The sequence below is a fragment of the Hermetia illucens genome, chromosome 5, assembly GCF_905115235.1.
Source record: "Hermetia illucens chromosome 5, iHerIll2.2.curated.20191125, whole genome shotgun sequence".
Lineage (NCBI taxonomy): Eukaryota > Metazoa > Arthropoda > Insecta > Diptera > Stratiomyidae > Hermetia > Hermetia illucens.
The window spans coordinates 71,255,962-71,272,906 of record NC_051853.1 but is presented as its reverse complement, the minus strand read 5'-3'; the positions used below and the strand labels follow the sequence as shown (position 1 = coordinate 71,272,906).

The following is a 16,945-nucleotide window of genomic DNA, read 5'->3' as shown; positions in this document are numbered from 1 at the left end:
AGAAATTTAAACATTCTGCGGAACTATCTTTCTTTCTCTCTTGGCATTCAGATGTTCTACCTTCCTCAATAAATCGATTAAGGAATTCATTGAGGTATGGTGTTGGGTCCCAGCTCTTCGCTTTCCAGAGCTCAGATGCGATGTCGTCAGGTCCTGCTGCTTTCTTTGATTTCATTCGTTTTATTGGTTCCTCGACTTCAGTGGCGACGGGCGGAATTGCTCCAAATGTCGGCAATGCTTGTGGAAATTGAGGATGAACAAATTGTTGAAATCTGCTCGAAATATTTTCGCCATCTATCTGTCGCGGCTCGTCGGTCTGTAAGCAAAGTACCGTTAGTGTCATTAACGTTCTGTGTACGTTGGTGTCGGCTTTTGACAAGTCGATATTGATCTCTCCCGCGAGTGTCCAGTTTATCGTAAAAATCTTTGTAATGGACCGCTCGGGTGACAGCGATGACTTTATTTGCCCCCGGTTGGCATTCTTGTAATTTTGCCAATTGGCTAGTGTTTTTTTCACGTACCTTCATTTGGACATCCGCTTTCCAAAGCGAAGTATTTCGGTTGATGAACCGTTTACCTGGTTTGGTGACCCCGAGGGTTGCATGCTTTGTGGATCGTGTCCTTAACTTGGTTCCACGATTCCTCGACATTCGTAATGGTTGATAATCGCTTAATTGAAATCATTTCTTCTTTTTTCTCACGAAATTGCCACCATTTAATACACGCCGGACCAGTGGATTTCTCACTCTGTTTTACCGGTGACTTGATTCGCAGGAACGGTTTGGTAGCCAATGAAGGTGGTAAAACGTGGACGTCTTATGGGAATATAGTCGTAAGAAATTGAGATAATCATTTGATGAACCACGTATTCATAAGTAAAAGGTCATGGGTGCCACCCTCACGGTCTGCTCCAAACTTTTTTCCCTCATGGTACCTGTAGCCGTCTGCCTTTTTACTCACGTGAGGACTAAGATTGCCTGCAATGATGATATAGGCATCAGCAGGTTACATCGAGACGTTGCCAGAAACCGTCTGAAATGGCAATGCCAACACCGTATTGAGTATATATGCTACCAAAGTAGAGAAGTGTATAGCCATTTTTCACCGCGTTCGTGTTCTATGTCGCTTTTGGCACCAGACTTTTGGGTTTCTTGTTGCCCTCTACAATCAATATCAACGGCCCTTATCAGAAGTGCTTGCTAGTTTTTTGGTCTTTCCAGTGAGAGTGCCAATAATTTTTATGCAGACACGTATTTGTTTTGCTCAGAATAACTTACTTACGTTGTGATGCCGTCCATGCGTTAAGAATCCTTGCCTGTCCTGCCGCGTCGACTGAAATGAACGTCCTCGAATTTCACCGAGGCTTAGAACTCAACGCAAGCATTTGGTTTTTAATGACATTGGATGAATTTTCTTAGTCGGCCTGTCGTGGGACTTGTTACAAATAGAGATCAAGTAGGATTTAGCATAGTGTAATAACTCCAACCATTCTTTATTTATCTCTTTCCTTGATCTAATGCTGAGATCAAGGAAAGAGATAAATAAAGAATATTTTTGTTTTACTGAAGATAGTACAAAGCTGCCTCAAACCGTCGTCCTTTACCTGGGCTCGGAACCAGCATGCTATGTAATTAACATGGCGGAGTTTGATGCTTGTCGTCATTCCAAGAATGACAGGCGTTACTTAGTACCACCGTAAAGAAAGAAAGTCATTAACCTTTATAGCATCAACAATTGCAAGCCACGCCGGCCGAAGTAGTCTCGGTGGTGTATGAGCAAGTGCGAAGCGTGTTCAGACATTTTTTTCCAAGTGATGGAAAAATATATTTCTCAAAATTCTGAAAATTTACATACACGAGCTGAGTACAAACGAATCTATGTCCAAATACGAATTTAAAAGTCCTTTTCAATCATCTCGACAGTGAATACAAACTGTATGAGTACAATGAAGCAATAACGAACGATGCACTGCTAAACTACTACTGGACTCAACACTTTTGCGACAGGAATAATCTACGCAGCAAAACTAGAACAAAACTTCCTCCAGGAGCCCCCATTTCCTTCAGTTGTATAAATTTACAAAAGATTTCCTACACTCACAAATGCATTGTTTTAGAAAACAGTCCTCGGAAAACCAACCCTTTGTTTTGAAGAAACTTTAATTTGAAAGTCAATCCCTCATCGTCAAGAAACGCTTGAAATAAATGTAATTGACTAATGAATGTTTAACTAGTCGTTTATGGTCAAATAGTAAATAATTATATGCAGTGGTAACCGCAAGGTGTAGTGAGATACGAGTATGTGTTCAGTTCAAGCAAGTTAGTTCCAACGAACGCTGGCGGAAAATCAATGCAGAAGTTTTTGCGCTTCAACCCACTAATAAAGGATGCGTGAGTATCCCATTCGCATTTCGATTGGAAAATTGAAACATAATATTATGCTTTGTAACCCGTCCAGCCAATCTTCCTGCCTTCAGCCCCGGTGGAAATGTGTTTGAAGTGGTAGCCATATAATTATAAAGTTTACTTGGAGAACAGCTTCTACCGAACTACCCAACAAAGAGGCGACCCGGAGTGGCATTCAATATTTAAGGTTTATAACTTTCAGCACTTTCTCTTATTTCTTTTGTAATAAATGAAAATTGAAAATTATTCGTAGACATGCTTATGAAAAATCAGTAATTTCCGCTCAGTGACTTTGAAATACTTTAATCCACACTTCGAATATCTCTTTTTTCACATACCTACGTATATCAAACAACTCACCCTGATCGCATTGAAACTAAAAGTGGAAATCTCGCTATTCAATTTACCATGTTACAACCAAGGTTAGTCCTCTCTAGCGCAGATACGTCCAATCTTTCCCAGGAATTATGATGAATCAGATTTCGGCTTTGTATCTTATAATTAACTGCCGTTTCTGAATTTACATAATACTAATATACGAGACAACATAAAATCGTTCACTAAATGGGATAGCGAATGATAAAGCTATAAATTAACATTCCAGAAATTGACCGGAAATAAAATTACAGTTACGATAGATTTTCAAGGCATCATCTATGTGAGTATCTGGTGTTAGTAATAACAAGATGATTCACCGGAAAAGCTACAATTGTCGCGAAATGTAGGAGAAGGGTCTTTTCTCAATTTTCACTGTAATCGCTTTAATCATTGCAAATTCAATCAAGCTGGGTTTGAGGTTTTTGGAATTTACATACGCGTCAGTCTAGTTCTTGCCTTAAATCTGAATATGTTACATCATGTCTATCATGTATCATACAACTGTATCTATATGAAAATACTAGAACACTATTTCCTCGCAATCTATCTGGCTTTCACAGTGACGAATCCGTCTCAACTCTTGTTACATTACGGAATTACATAATTTGTAAGATTCTAATATTAGCACTAAGAACCCTCCCATTAAATGCATCATTTTGGTACTAGATTTTAAATATCCAGGGCCTTATGTTCAGTAATACCAACTAAAAAACTTTAATATAACTTTCCATTTCATAGAGTTGAATATCATAAACCTGCCAATAGTTTCTAATGAATTCTGTGCTAAGAACTAATCACCGAAGAGTATGAAGCCCTCATATCTTTGGGTGTAGTGAAAACGATAGTTAGATTTCACTGCTTGGCTCATATTTTATTATGAGTGTTTTTGTGGGGTTTCTAGCTATTAAATTAGTCAAAATGATTGAATGGTTTTTTTTCTATTTCGCTAGTATTTTATTTAAATACACATAAACCGATATTTCGAGAACTACTTGTTCCTTTGGTACCTCCGCGCACATCGGGGATGTCTGGAGTTCCTTACTAAGGCAGGCCTAGGCCGGATTCCGGTTGTTTCGTCGCTGGTGAGTGTTGATGAATTGTTTCCTTCACGACGTATAGCACTGAAGAAGGAAACAAGTGGTTCCCGAAATATTTTAACAAATTGGAAAATTAAAATAAAATGGAGAAAGAAAGAAAGTAAAAGACCGTCCAGTCATTTCAAATATTTCGTTAATTAAGGAAAACTCACACTCCTACATACTGTCATTTTCAGTCCGAAGAATAGACTAAACGCATGCCTAATAGTAGTTAGTTAGTTAGTTTAGTTAAATGGGGGGAGCCGCAGCTCCGAGCACTCAGGCCATTATTAGGCCCATTGTACTATCCCCGTAAGTTGCCTATTCAATGGCTTCCCGCCTACGGTGTTCGCAGGCTTTAGCGAATCTGAGAACATTCTCAAGAGGCAGAGAGTGTGCAGATTCTTCATTGAAGAAAACCTTGCCAAGGTGTCTTCGTCTGAGATCTGAGGATGCCGGGCAGCTGCATAAAAAGTGCAGGGCAGTTTCCTCCTCACATTGGCTGCACACAGCCGAAACCACTACCCCAATCTTTTCCATATGGTAGTTTAAGGGGCAGTGTCCCGTCAAAAGCCCTACTAGGGTTTTCATGTCCCACTTCTTAAGGGACAACAAAAATGCCGCTCTAGTGGCCCTAGGCTCCTTCACAAGGATTTTCGCTTGCCGGCAAGAGTCCAAATTTCTCCACTCGGTTGCGTGAATCCTTGCAATTTTACCTTTCAGAGTAGACTTGACAGTAGATGGTCGGATTCCAAGAGCTGGTTCTGGGCCCACCATTGTGGATCCAGACCCTCGGCGAGCCAGTCTATCAGCCCCCTCATTACCGGCGATGTTAGAGTGCCCCGGCACCCACATTAGGAATGTTTCGTTCAGTCGGCCAAGTTTCAGCAGCACCTGATGACAACTCCACACCAACTGGCTTGATATGTTGTTGCCATCCAGTGCCGATAATGCCGCCCGACTGTCGGAACAGATTCGAATGGTGCGACCCGTCCATTTTTGTCGCAGACATTCTTCTGCTGCCAATGAAATGGCATATATCTCCGCCTGGAATATGGTCGTCATTTTTCCGAGGGGTCGGGCCAGTTCTATAATCGGATTCTCCGAGAACACGCCTGCACCCGATCCATCCTCCGTGACTGACCCGTCGGTGAAGATTATTAGGTCTGTAATCTGAAAAGACTCATGGCCACTTGTCGACCATTCTTCTCTTTCGGTGATTACGACAGTGTATGTCTTTTCAAAGACGAATCTGGAAACCATATGATCGGTCGGCATCAGGGCTACCGGATGTTTTTCAAGGAATTTCCATATAGACGCATGCCCGTTGGATTGGCCGCCTTTCCACGCCCCAATGGTATCGAGCCTATATGCGTCGTTGGCTGCTTTCCGTTTCACCTCCAAGTGGATGGGGAGTAAATTTAGGATGGCTTCAAGTGCCGCAGTCGGGGTAGTACTCATTGCTCCAATAATACTTAGGCAACCAAGTCTCTGAATCTGCGTTAGCAGCTTCCTGCTGTTAGCAAAGTTCAGTCTTGGCCACCAGACGATGCATGCATACATCAAAATGGGTTTTATTATGGATGTATACATCCAATATATCCGTTTAGGTGAAAGTCCCCAGGTCTTACCTATCGCATTCCTACAGCACCAGAGCAATCTGCAGGATTTCTGGTATTGTTCCTGGATATGATGCTTCCACGTTAACTTGGAGTCGAAATGTACTCCTAAGTACTTGACTGTTTGTGCCAGCTGGATTTCCGCCCCTGCTAAGGTGGGTAGCGTATAGCTGCCCCACCTGACGTTCTTAGTGAACATAACTAGTCCAGTCTTTCTAGCGTTCACTGTGAGTCCATTGCGGAGGCACCAGCTGTGGATTACATGCAGAGTTGCACTCAAGCGGTCACATACTGTGTCCGCAAACTTGCCGGTGATTATTACGGCTAGGTCATCCGCAAATGCTTGCGCGAAGACTTTTTTGTCCTCCAGGAGCCACAGCAGGGTATCCATCACCAAGAGCCATAACAGTGGAGAGAGAACCCCTCCCTGTGGGCAGCCCCTGAGACATCCTGCTTCAATAGACTTCTGGCCGACCGATATGTGGATTTTTCTCCACTCTAGCATGTGAAGGATCCAACTGATTAGCAGCGGTTCGATTCCATGCTGTCTTGCCGCATCACAAATTGCCGCAAATGAGGCATAATTGAAGGCACCTTCGATGTCCATGAATGCGCCTAAAGCGTATTCTTTATCGGACATCGCCTTTTCAATTTTTGCCGTAAGTTCATGGAGTGCTGTCTCCGTTGATTTGTCTTTCTGGTAGGCGTGTTGCCTATGGTGAAGTGGCCATTTAGGAATGTATGTATCCCTTATGAACCGATCAACTAATCTTTCTAGTCCTTTTAGCAGAAAGGACGTTAGGCTGATCGGTCGAAAGCTTTTTGCGTCTGTGTAGGTGGGTTTTCCTGGTTTGGGAATGAACAACACCTTCACATCCCGCCATCTAATTGGAATATAGGCGTGTGCTAGGCATGCCCGATATATATTCCGAATGTGTCGACCCAGGGCATCCATTCCTTCTATTACTAGCGCAGGAATGATGCCATCCGGACCTGCAGACTTATATCTGTGGAACGAGTTAAATGCCCATTTCACTCGCTCCAGTGATACTACTTTGCATGCCAGATTCCAATCTCTCGGTTGAGGGCTGTATGCACCTGTTGGCCCCGAGATTAGATTTTGGATGCTGCCTAGGAAGTGTACTTCAAGCAAATGATTTGCCGTTTCTTCATCGCTTTCTGTGTACTTCCCATTCTGTAAACGTAAGTAACCCAGTTTCTGGCTACGTTCTTTGACCAGAATCCGCTTCAGCTTTGAGGTTGCCTCAAGAGAGTTAGTCTCTTCGCAAAAGCGTCTCCAAGATGACCGTTTGGCCGATCTTATGCTCTTCTTTAGAGCCTTCTGTGCCTCTTTATAGCGATTCCAGCTAGTGCTTGATTCGCCCTTCAGAGCACGATTAAGGAGCATCCTTGTCGTTCTCCTCTGTTTTTGCCAAATCCGAGTTCCACCATGGTGTTTTACCCTTCTCTGGCATCCTGAGTGGACAGTGCCTAATAGTATGTGAATATGCACTTTTTTACAGAAGCATGTGCAAGTATGCATTTGAGCATAAATACATACATATATTGGATGCATATTTAAAATGAGTATCTGATGGAGTGCGGGGATTTTTTTCATCTTTATAATAAATTTGTGGCCTATGGTATCCATGCTTATTGCTCTCGAGCTGTTGAATATAAAATATTCGTAAAGTTAACCCTTGATGTTAAAACAGAAAAATCCTTGAAGCTTAAAAAAATTTTTAAGAGATTATAAAATGTCTCTGAGTTTACCTGATATGTTATCCGAATAATATATGAGGTGTCCCAGAATTAATGCAAGATTTGAATTACCTCCATTTGTTCAGTAAAGTGCAATCAATCCTAAAAAGAAACAGTTTGCAATTGACAGTTTAGGATTAGTAAATATAATCTCAAAAATAATTAAAGTTTGGCGGGTCCAGTTAGAAAATTTCAAATAAAGTATGGTCGGGATAGTCTTTTGATTTCATCAATCGTGAAGAGATTAATTGAAAAATTCAAGAAGACTGAATTAGTTGGAGACACTAAATACACTGGTCGTCCAAAAAAGCCGTTCAAATGCCAAAATCAAAGCAGTGTTGTTGTTGAAAATCCGCGAACATCACTTCGGCGTCGTGGACAAGAATTGCAAACAATTACACACTACTTTGGATTCCCATTATAATAATCCATATTGGATTAGTTGAAGTGTGTTAAAGCACTTGATTCAAGACCGCAACGGTACCCTACAGTACGAAAGCAATGTGGTCATCTTTGTGCATGCCTGGGATTATTACCCCGATTTGACTCTGGTACTCATTGGCAGCTGAGTCTACTGGTATCCGACATCCAGTCAGAATAACAAATCCCTCTGCCACCCGCGAGATTTGAACCGCGACCTTCTGCTATGGCAGTCCAGCGCTCTAACCACTTGAGCCATCCGATCCCATGTTATACTTAAAACTGGCTTTTCTATTTAATTCAAAATTTGCGTAAATTTTGGGATACCATGTAATGATGATGATGATGTAATAATGTTGATATTTATAACCTCTCTTTTATTTTAGTCTTGTTTGTTTTGAGACGCAAGGAAAAGAGTGTTGGACGTTGAATGTGCCGTGCAACAGTGTCCTTGACAAGAACAAAGAGGTGTGGCGAGAGGCCGTTTTCTTGAAAACATAAAGCGGCTTTGATCCTGCCATGACTCGGTGACGATACAGCAATATAATGAAGATCAGCATACCTATGCACCATCGTCCGCGATTACCTGAAATACATTTCAGCTTTCATGACCGATTCCTGAGAAACCTGTACTCCTCTTCTGCTCTGCGCCAAGTGCCCTTCGGACGACTCACTGGTCGGCCATCTTGGGAGAGCGCATTTCACTGCATGGCGTAGTCAGCAATGCATTTGTCGCTCCTCTTTAATGTTTGACCTATCCGCTTCAACTTCCGGAATCAGATCGCAGTACATACGTGCGCTAGGCCTGCACCGAACGAGTTCTTTGTTTGAAATGGGCTCAGGCCAGCGTACTCAGAGGATACGATGCAGACAGGTGTTGAAAGAAGGCTTGTAACTTTTGAGTGACAGTGGGGGTCACTTTCCATGTGCTATTTCCATATAGCAATACAGAAAGAACAGAGCAGTCTCAACTTAATCTTAGTGTTGAGATAACTGCATTTCTAGATTTTAGACACTTCAGCGAAAGCGGATCAAGCGCTGTTAATGCCTCGAGCAGCATCCAGTTCGTTGCCATAGTCAGCAGAAACCACACTCCTAGGTAAATAAATTGATAGATGCCTTCGATGCTCAGTAAACCATGTTCTCGGAGTAGGTTTCTTAGTCAGCCAAAAAATGAAACCTGCTGTTATCGGCTTTGAAAACATAAGCGAACGGCTATGCACTCTGCGCTTGCGAGGCAAGTTTAGAAATATAAACCTCATTAACGTTCACGCCCCTACAGAGGAGACTGCAGAGTCGGAGAAGGATACCTTCTACAAGGCAGTAGAACGAACCCTCGAAGCCTGTCCCAGATATGATATTAAAATCATACTTGGGGATTTTAACAGCCAAGTAGGGAAGGAGCCCTTATTCAGGCGATACGTTGGCTCCCATAGCTTACACGAAAAAACAAATGATAACGAACTGCGGATTATTCAATTAGCAGGGTTACACGAAATGGTTGTTGGACGTACCTGGTTTGCGCGGAAAGCGGTCCACAAACATACATGGGCCTCTCCAGACGAGACCACTTTCAACCAAATTGACCACGTGTTGATCGAACGCCGCCACCTCTCAGCCTTGATGAATGTCAGAACATATAGGGTGGCCAATATAGACTTGGATCACTATCTAGTTGGCATGGTGCTCCGAGCTCGAATAACAATACCACCTAGAATCCCTTCTGACAATCAGGTGAGAGTGAACACTGAAGCCATCCACAACATAACCCTCCGCGACACCTACGCCGCAATAACAGCAGTCAACAGAGGACGTGGAGATGAAGCATCAACAAATGATCTTCACAACCACCTGAAGAAAGTTATCATGGATACGGCCACAAACATACTTGACCCCAGTCGCAAAAGGAGTCGGAACGACTGGTTTGACGATGAATGTAAGCTAGCAACGGAATGGAAGAACGCCGCATAATGTTGCATTCTCAAAGAACGCGGGCACGCGCAGAGACTTATCACGAACTTCGTCGAGCGGAGAAGCGACTTCACAGATGGAAAAAGGAAGCCTGGCAGAACCAACAAGTCTATGAACTAGAAAAGTACAGGGAGCAACCGCACCAGGCGCGGAAATTTTACCAACAAGTCAGCAGGATGAAGCCTTGCTGAGTACAATCTTTAAGATATTTTCCTCTATCTTGCTAGGCCGGATAGCCCCATACGCCCAGAACATCATTGGCCCATACCAAGGAGGCTTCACTCCAGGCAAATCAGCAAAAAAAACCGGTTTTTCTCTCTGCGGCCAGCGATGGAAACCATCTGTTCATCGACTTTAAAGCCGCCTATGATAGCATAGCCAGCGTAAAACTGTACACGGCCATGAGAGAATTCGGTATCCCGACGAAATTAATAAGACTGACTAGGCTGACCCTGACCAATGTGCGAGGCCAGATAAAAGCAGCAGGATCACTCTCAAGACCTTTCGACATCAACAACGGCCTACGACAAGGGGATGCCCTATCACGCGTCCTTTTTATCCTGGCCCTCGAGAAAGTGATCCCTGATGTTGAGGTAAATGCAAGAGGTACGATCCTCTTCAAGTCCACTAAACTACTGGCCTATGCTGACGATATCGACATCATGGGAAGAACCGCCCGAGACGTACAAACTGCCTTCATCCAGATCGAGCAGGCGGCGCGAGATCTTGGGCTGCACATCAATGAAGGCAAGACAAAATATATGGTGGCAACGTCAGCACCAAAGACGAATCAACCAACAACATCAAACCGCACTGGTCAAACACGAAGAAAAATAAGGATAGGAGAATACAACTTTGAGACCGTTGACAATTTCTCCTATCTAGGGTCGAAAATCACAACCAATAACAGCTACGATGATGAAATTCGCACACGGTTGTTGTCAGCCAACAGAACCTATTTCAGCTTACAAAAACTGTTCCGGTCGAAACGTCTCACCATAGGGGCAAAGCTCTTACTGTACAAGACTATGATCTTGCCAGTCCTCATATATTCCTCGGAAACTTGGGTTGTTAGCAAGAAAATTGCGAACTCTTGGTCGCGTTCGAGAGAAGAATCCTCCGAAGAATTTTTGGCCCCTTGCACAATGACGAAGTCTATGAGCGATACAATGACCGTCCGGTTGTGGATAAAATCCGGCTCAATAGGTTACGGTGGGCGGGTCACTTAATCCGTATGGATGAGAATGATCCCACCCGGAAAGTCTATAAGGGCAATATCTATGGTAGAAAAAGAAGACGAAGCAGACCCTGCTTAAGATGGAGCGATGGCGTAGACACCAGACAGCTTTTAGGGATATCGAATTGGTGGACCCCCGCGCAAAACCGGGATGTCTTGAGTTCCTTATTAAGGCAGGCCTAGACCGGATACCGGTTGTTGCGCCGTTGATGATGATGATGATACCAAAAAAGCAATAATAAAAGGGTCCACATAGAGCCTTCGGAATTGATCGGCTAACATAATAAGGTTTTGTTCCAACAAACCATTAAAAACGGCTGACAATAATATATATGTACGTAATGACCGTTCATTGCTTACAAATAAATAGTTTATTGAAAGAAAAGATTGTTCCAGTATAACATTTCTTCAGCAAAGCTTTCGTTCCAATCTAATGCATTGTGAGGGGGTTCTCATTTTTAATTAACATTAATGGCTAGAGGAGATTGATTTAATAGCTTGGTAGCATTGTTACTACTGATGGCGGCACCGAACTAGTTAGTCCCACTTTCGCTGTTTTGTCTAAAATCTGGAAATATAAATACTTCAACATCATCAAGTTAGGGTAATTCCGCGTCAAAAGTCCTCTCTGCGCTGCTATAGCAAGCTTTTGTCGACTCTTCAATCTTTGAAGTGATGGAGATAAAGTGCCCATTCCACGGATCAATTTTCCTTAAACAAAAGGTACTATCCACTATTAAAATTTTTATCATCATAAACGGGATACCTTGTATAGTGGGTCGTGTTTTAAAATTTAGTCTATTAGTGCCTCAGTGGCAAGGGCTAATGTTTCACGGTACCACCATGTGGAGTTACTTTTTCGGACTATTTGATCTTCCTTGAAGGTTTTCCACTGTGCGAAGCAATTCCAAGTTTTGTTTCTTTTTAATCAAGAAAGGCTAAAATTAGAATAATTTTATTCTATTCTATGAGATAGATTTGTATCCTTTCATATGTTCCTATGCCAAAAAGACCATGAACCTGACTATCGGCTAATGTCACATACCCACAATTCTTGGTAACCATACAATCTAAATAATTTCTGCTGAAGGTCGCCGCCACACTATAAAACCTTCAAATCAATTGAAATTCACACGAATTTTGGGAAAACCCCATGCACAGTTGCTCGGTGTCTTGTGCGTAACATTATATGGATAGTTAGGCCCGGGAAGAAAATACAATCATTTCTTATTACTCCCAATGTATTTTTATCGAGTAAATTGCTTTGACGCAGTCATCTGCACGTTTTACACTCTCATCTACATTTAATTAAAATGCAAACCTCGTAGGGAATAACAGTGATGGCTTGTTATTTTCATTGATCATACCCGGGTGAGTGGTGTACCGGTCAGTATAAGAACTGGGCAATGCTTGCACATAAATGAACAAAACATAAAAATATGCAATTAACAAACAATAAAAGCTTCAGATATAGTTCCAGTGATCTTTTATTCCTTTGGTATGCTGACAACCAAATTCAAACAATTGGCGCAAATCTTTTATTTGGCCATCAGATTTCGATCGTCATAATTTCTGCGAATTGGTCGCAAAGTAACCTCCAAATTTTGATTTCAAAATGACTCACAATTTGTATACAATATACACTTTGCGTCTGAAGTAGTTGTTCACTTAGCTATGGATATAGTAATCGTGTTTGATAAAAAGCTCGAATCCGACACAGAATCCTTCGGTGACTAACTTCATGTATGTACTACGTAGATTACCTTTATACTGGATGTATTAAATTAACATTTCATTGGTGTAAACTCTTAGAAATGCCACTAATTTGGTCCACTAGAAAAGCTTCTTTATAACAAATTGTAATTTAAACTTCTTCACCTGCTGTAAAGATACTTGGAGCATTGCCGGTTTCTCATTATACATTTTCATCGCGCCATTTGTCCGCGCCTTGGAGTCACTAATCTTTTCTAAATATTTTGCCTATTTAGCAGCAGGTATAGCGGAGATACTGTAAGCGATAGGTTGCCTCCGGAAATGCTTTGGGAAGATACTGTGATTTGGTACCTCGTTTACAGGTGATAAAAACACAGCGGAAGATGTGACTCGGCGGGACCGGTTAGTGACCACACACCAGTTTCGCTTTCGTTAAGAGGCCGGGGGTAAACATTGTCGGAACTAATCATGATTACAGGTGATCTTCTCCGGTATCTTCCCACACGCAAATTGATGGTGAGATTAAGATGCTGCTGACCAAGCCAGTTAACGTTGTGGTTGATGATAACCAACAAGTGGCGCTTCCCGCGAAATTACCTTCTACAAATTGGTGTGATCAACTACCTTAATATTCTTTAGATGTGCGGATGGATAAATACTCATGATAATGTAGATATGATTGAATGTATGTATATACTTATGTAAATAACAAGGTCGTATGATTCTCATTCTTGTTCAGAGTGTTTAAGCGCGAAATGAGGTCTGGAGAGAGCATTTGAAAGTATTCCACGATCTACTCTGATTATACATGAGAGGCATGAAGTGCTTCCAATCCAATCTGAGTTTATAGAAGTTTAACAAATAACTTTCGAAAAAAAATAAATAGGAAGGGTCTCCTAACAAACATTTTCCACGCATAGATTTGAATATTTATTAAAATTTTGTGTAGAACAAAGCCCCATTAAAATCGATTTACTATCAATCTGTCTTTTTTTTTGGTGTTGGAAGATGGACTTTGAGAGATCTGGCTCATAGAGGTGTCTATCCTTCTCTAAGATTTCGATGGGAACCATGCCTGCTATTGTTCATGCTGCTTCGTCCGATGTTGTACGGTAGGCGCACGGTGTCCGCAATACTCCTAATCGGTATGGGCCTGAATTTTTTTCCTATTATCTTTATGTTTCAATGCCCAGACACGAACTGAATAAAGCAACACTCTAGATAAGGAGCTTTACCTTGGGTCGCCTATATTCGATAACATTTTCGCCAAAAATGTAGTAATTCTGGATGTCTTTATCGCTAAACTTTCAAGATGTGACCACTAATGACTCGTATGTATTTGAGCGCTGCTTGCGAATGTATGCTGTATTCGCCAATCCTAATGTTTATCGCAAACATCGTTTAGTGATCAAAATTCGCTTGCTTTTATCCTCTGCGTGCGCGAGACCAGCGCCTTTTAGCCAATATCTAATTTCCCAAATGGCTTCGTTTGTCAAAATCTCGATCTACTTAACATTTTATACCACGATAGTCACCCTTTCATCTGCGAAATCGATAGCGCCCCTTTTGGGAGCTGTAACCTAAAAATTTTGTCGTACATTGTTATCCACAGGGGAGAGTCGGGGACTGATCCTTGCGGAATCTCGCTGTTTTTCTGATGTGTCCTAGACACATCGCCCGAAACGTAACGCAATTGCTTCTCCCGGAGGAATCCTATGACTATACGCACCAGGTAGGGGAGAGTGCTTAATTTACCCGAAGCCTCTATGTTTTTGCTCCAACTTGCAGAATTGAAGACGAGAATAATTACCGCGCAAGATTTATTGGCCTCTATTGATGACTCCGCTATTTTCGTCACTGTACTGATCACTATATTGCCTATCTGAAAGTCCACCCTCTCTTTCTGTGATGGGCATAAGCATGCTGTAGATTACCCGTTCGAAAAATTTACTAAGGCCATGTAATAGGCACATACGCCTAAAAGATGAAAGATCGCCCAAAAGCTTATTTGGCTTCGGAATTAACACTAGTTTCCACATTTCTGGGAAAATCCGTTCTTTAAAGCACGCTGTAATGTTGAAGTCACTTTGGAACTGTCTTAACTGCAACAAACAGCGCCTTATTCGGGGTGTCATCTAAGCCTCGAGTTTTATTTTTTAGGCAGCCAACTGTGGGTAAGTTCGATTCATGACATGACCCCCTTATACACGCCTTCCTATGAGTCGATGTCCGTTTTGTTCTGTAACCAGTGTAGTGTCCAGTTTTCCTTCTCAAGATGGCTGCTTGCAGTTCGTTTTTCAACTTTCTATATCGATTGTGCAACTCTTCAGAGTAAGATCGGTTCCTGCTATTTGGACTGAGGCTTTAAGGTAGACTGCGAAATTCTTAAATTTCGAAATTCCACCAGTAGTTGGGCATTCGTTTCTTGACTACAATGCGGCGTAGCATAAAAGCGTCAGATACTTTCTGTATCTTTCTAACAACCTGCGTCATCTTTTCTTCTGCGTTTCCGTCAGCAGCGTGTTCTGCAATAGTCTTTCTCCGAATATTTGCTTATTTGTCTAGGTATGTTTTGCTCTCAGTCTAAGCTTCACCTGGAAAATGGTAGCTTTATAGTCACTGTACGTATATTACCCGCTCATCTGCCATTGAAGACCGTGTCTGTCTGTTGCACGAACTTTTCTTCAAAATGTGCTGGACATTTGGAAACTACGAAATTCCAGGTATACAGTGAGTGGCGTAAATTTGCGTCAGGCAAAAAGGCAATGCAACGAGGGAAAACTTGGTTCCGGAAATATCCGTATATGCGCACTAGTGAAGAAAAAAACACGTTCAATCATTTCCACACTTAGAGGTACAATTGAATGAAATGAATGAAAGACGTGCACTCAAGGTTCCCCACTTAATTAAACACAAAACCTTTCATATCTGAAGCCCCCAGTGGTTGGACGGTTCTTCTTTGTTTTGCTAGTATTTTATTTCAATGCGCACTTTTCTATTCCGATATTTCGGGAACCACTTATTTCCTCTGCAGTCCTATACGTCTCGTAAGACCTATAGTACTGAAAAAAGCAACAAATTCCCGAAATATCGGTATAAAAAAATTCACATTAAAATAAAGTATTAGCGAAAAAGAAAAACCGTCCAATCACTTCCACTAAGCTTCTTCAGTTTACGACTTCTGTATAGTAAACATATGGAAAAGTTGTTTGTATTTTTTTCTTTACGCGGTAAAACACGCCCGCGTAATTTCTCAATAAATATGTGAATTGGTTCTATCTCTTCTATCTGTTACTTAAACGTGTGAGTGCATCTATCTACATTTTCAAGTGGATCAATCTGTTACAACTATGTGTTCAGCGTTGAACAACACACAACGGATCTTGAGCTTATGAATATTCAAGGAAATATCCGGCCGGACTAACAAAATCACATTGAATCCATGCATAATTCAAATTTCACTGAGCATCTGATATTGAACGTCAGATCCCTATTCTAAAGAAACCACCAACATCCGTTCAAAGTGGAAATTCCCAAAACTGTTGTGCACTCGATGGGAATTCGCAGCTCCTATCGTTTCACTTTACATTTTTGCCTACAATGAGAGGGTCCCTGTTCATGTTGAGATCAAATCATAGTTTGTAATCAAATACCCCATCAAGTACCCACTTGCAATGGATACAAATTTGTGAAACTGAAAAATTCCGTCATTTTATTTATTATTGTGCGTACCTTTCGTGGTGCAGTTAGCCTGAGTTTTCCTGCAAAATTAGATACACTCGAGCGTCACGTTTACTTCATCTTCAAGCTGCGAATGCAGAGTAAATTATTGAAGAGTAAAAAAGAAATTATTTTTCGCTTGAGCGATTTGACTGATGCATAATGTGATGCCGATGAAATTAATATCTGCTGAACACATTGCATATTTTTTACGCCGATCACCAGGGCTCCAATCCGCCAGGTTTTTCATCAATGATTATGTTACAAAAGGGGTTCGCTTCTGCTCTCTTGCATTTGCTGCATTCATAAATTATGCGAGGAGAACACGAAAGCAAAACAACATTGAAAATTGTCACGATTTGAATTACGTTGACACGATAGTTTTATTTTTTCCACTTATATAACTGGTTGAAGTTCAGATATTCATTAAATTTAAGCTAAGTAGCTAAAGCACTGAAAAAGGAGTATGCAGCTTAGTAGAGCAAGTATAATACATGCATGAAATAAATAGCTTTGTAGGAAGAAACAAGTCGGGAAACCAGAAGCTGAACACTTCAGCTAGAGCAGGTTTTGTGTTTTTGTTATATGAGGAATTCTCAATGTACGTTTAGTCATTCGAATATTGCTCAAAATTCAAAATATTCC

The 16,945-nt window shown here is 41.6% G+C and overlaps 1 protein-coding gene and 1 long non-coding RNA gene across 3 annotated transcripts in view; one reads left to right on the top strand and one right to left on the bottom strand.

Annotated features, from left to right (window-relative positions):
- Positions 1–16,945, top strand: part of LOC119658283 (protein lozenge) — a 126,240-nt gene that overhangs the window by 87,770 nt on the left and 21,525 nt on the right. The gene's annotated exons all lie outside the window — the stretch shown is intronic.
- On the bottom strand, positions 6,977–16,586 carry LOC119658284. The gene is made up of 3 exons (XR_005250210.1): positions 16,313–16,586; positions 7,252–7,341; positions 6,977–7,145 (listed from the first exon to the last, which is right to left on the bottom strand). It is a non-coding gene; the product is annotated as an uncharacterized LOC119658284 (long non-coding RNA).